Below are 2,500 nucleotides of genomic sequence, written 5' to 3'. Positions count from 1 at the left end.
ACTGCGCCCACAGACCGAACCGTAGTGTACGGACCGGCTAGCACGGCATTGCATGGTCGACCGTCACCCTACCATGCATCAGTGTGCGAGCCAGCAGCCGGTCTGTGGTGTATGTCTCGGGTGCGGTGGATGATTATGTCACGTAGCCGGCACGTAGTGTATCATCCCGTATACAGTGCTTGGCATGATCGATCGTCATCATTGCGTGTAGCTGAGAATCCAAACACCCGGTCTGTGGTGTATGTCTCGGGTGCGGTGGATGATTATGTCACGTAGCCGGCACGTAGTGTATCATCCCGTATACAGTGCTTGGCATGATCGATCGTCATCATCGCGTGTAGCTGAGAATCCAATCACCCGGACTGTGGTGTATGTCTCGGGTGCGGTGAATGATTATGTCACGTAGCCGGCACGTAGTGTATCATCCCGTATACAGTGCTTGGCATGATCGATCGTCATCATTGCGTGTAGCTGAGAATCCAAACACCCGGTCTGTGGTGTATGTCTCGGGTGCGGTGGATGATTATGTCACGTAGCCGGCACGTAGTGTATCATCCCGTATACAGTGCTTGGCATGATCGATCGTCATCATCGCGTGTAGCTGAGAATCCAAACACCCGGTCTGTGGTGTATGTCTCGGGTGCGGTGGATGATTATGTCACGTAGCCGGCACGTAGTGTATCATCCCGTATACAGTGCTTGGCATGATCGATCGTCATCATTGCGTGTAGCTGAGAATCCAAACACCCGGTCTGTGGTGTATGTCTCGGGTGCGGTGGATGATTATGTCACGTAGCCGGCACGTAGTGTATCATCCCGTATACAGTGCTTGGCATGATCGATCGTCATCATCGCGTGTAGCTGAGAATCCAAACACCCGGACTGTGGTGTGGGTGTGGGGTTACAGCACGACGGAGTGTGAAGGCATTATGTGCCGTTACATGAGTGTGGTGTGGTCGGCAAAAGACGCCTGCTGTGCAGCATCGGAAGTTAGGTGTCATACAAATGTATGGAATCGATGAATGCGAATGAACTTAGAGAAGCGGTAAGGCAGAACTTGTAACTGGATAGCGCCCTGTTGTGTGAGTACGCTACCCGAGGCATATACTATCATCCAACCTCTTCCTACAAGGTTTGGTAGGTTAGCTTGGCATGCATAGCTAGAAGATTTTCTGGGGGTCCGAATTAGGATACTCTCCCCTTATAACAAACAGCTTCAATTACAACCCACGTAGCGCTTCAGAGCGCATAGAACATGTTGATACATACAGAGCAGGAGAGAACAACTGGCAGCCGTTATGGAAACTGTGTGTTAATGTTTCAAAAGCGACAATTGGGATGACCGATGTTCATAACTTAGTAGTTTCAACATCAGGGGAAAGTGATCTAATGCGGACCTGTTCTGATTAAGAAAAACTAAAATAATTTGACATGAGATTAATTTTATTTATTCAGATTCATGTCTTATTTTGGTTGCTGGTTGTTTCGGTGGCCAACGGGCCTCTTGGCAGTGCCTTTACTTTGAGCAGGTCGGCCAACGGGCCTCTTAGCAATGGTTGGATACTTTGGTGGTCGGCCATCGGGCCTCTTAGCAATGGTTGGATACTTTGGTGGTCGGCCAACGGGCCTCTTAGCAATGGCTAGTGACTTTGGAGGTCGGCCAACAGGCCTTTTTAGTATAACGACTGGAGGCTTGCGGGGTCGGCCAACGGGCCTCTTATCCGCTGCAGCCTGTGATTTGCGGGGTCTTCCAGGTGGTCTCTTTATCACCACTATCGTTGGTCTTGGTGGTGCACTAACGAGGCTATGAAACTGCACAGTTGCTTTACGTGGTCGGCCTACTCGCCGTTGAGTGGGTCGGGCTACTCCCTTCGCTTGTATGTTTTGTTCCTTTGAAGAGAATGAATCATTTAGTGTCAAACAGAGCTTCGTGAGAAATAAAAACATACCATCAGAGCGATTTCAGCGGGGTCCGTCAGTATAGCAGCTCGTCCAGGTTTTCGTCCTCATCTGCCTGTAGCACGCGGTGGTGCCCGCGGGATTGGTCTGATTCTGCAAAGAGTGTCCAGCAGTGATCCTGGTATTATTTCGTCAACCAAGGAAGGTCCTGTCACTGATGATGGAGCATAATCCAATGCAGTGAATACATCCGGGTTGAAGAGCCAAATACCTGATGCCCGGAACCCGGCCTTGATGTTTCGCTCCGTGGCACTCCGTTCGAGAGCGCTGTCGATGATAGCCGGAAGGTCAAAAATAGACATCGGCTTTCCGGGATGCCTGTATGTCCATTCGTCGCACAGCACATTAATTGCGTGTTTGAACGGCGAAAACACACTCACGTCCAAGGGTTGTAAGCGGTGAGAGCAATGGGGTGGTATTGTAAGTAGGTGAATGCCATTATCCCTGCAAAACTCGATTGCAGGTAGACTTCTGTGTGAACCGTGGTTGTCCACAATCAACAAAAGCGGGTTTTCTTTGGACACTCGCGTAAATGCTTTAA

General features: G+C 50.1%; 1 protein-coding gene across 13 annotated transcripts in view; it reads right to left on the bottom strand.

Moving 5' to 3' along the window:
* The window catches only part of LOC129718319 (uncharacterized), a 381,616-nt gene that overhangs the window by 206,353 nt on the left and 172,763 nt on the right, over positions 1-2,500 (bottom strand). The gene's annotated exons all lie outside the window — the stretch shown is intronic.

Source organism: Wyeomyia smithii, chromosome 1, assembly GCF_029784165.1.
Source record: "Wyeomyia smithii strain HCP4-BCI-WySm-NY-G18 chromosome 1, ASM2978416v1, whole genome shotgun sequence".
Lineage (NCBI taxonomy): Eukaryota > Metazoa > Arthropoda > Insecta > Diptera > Culicidae > Wyeomyia > Wyeomyia smithii.
This window is presented reverse-complemented; position numbering and strand designations above follow the sequence as displayed.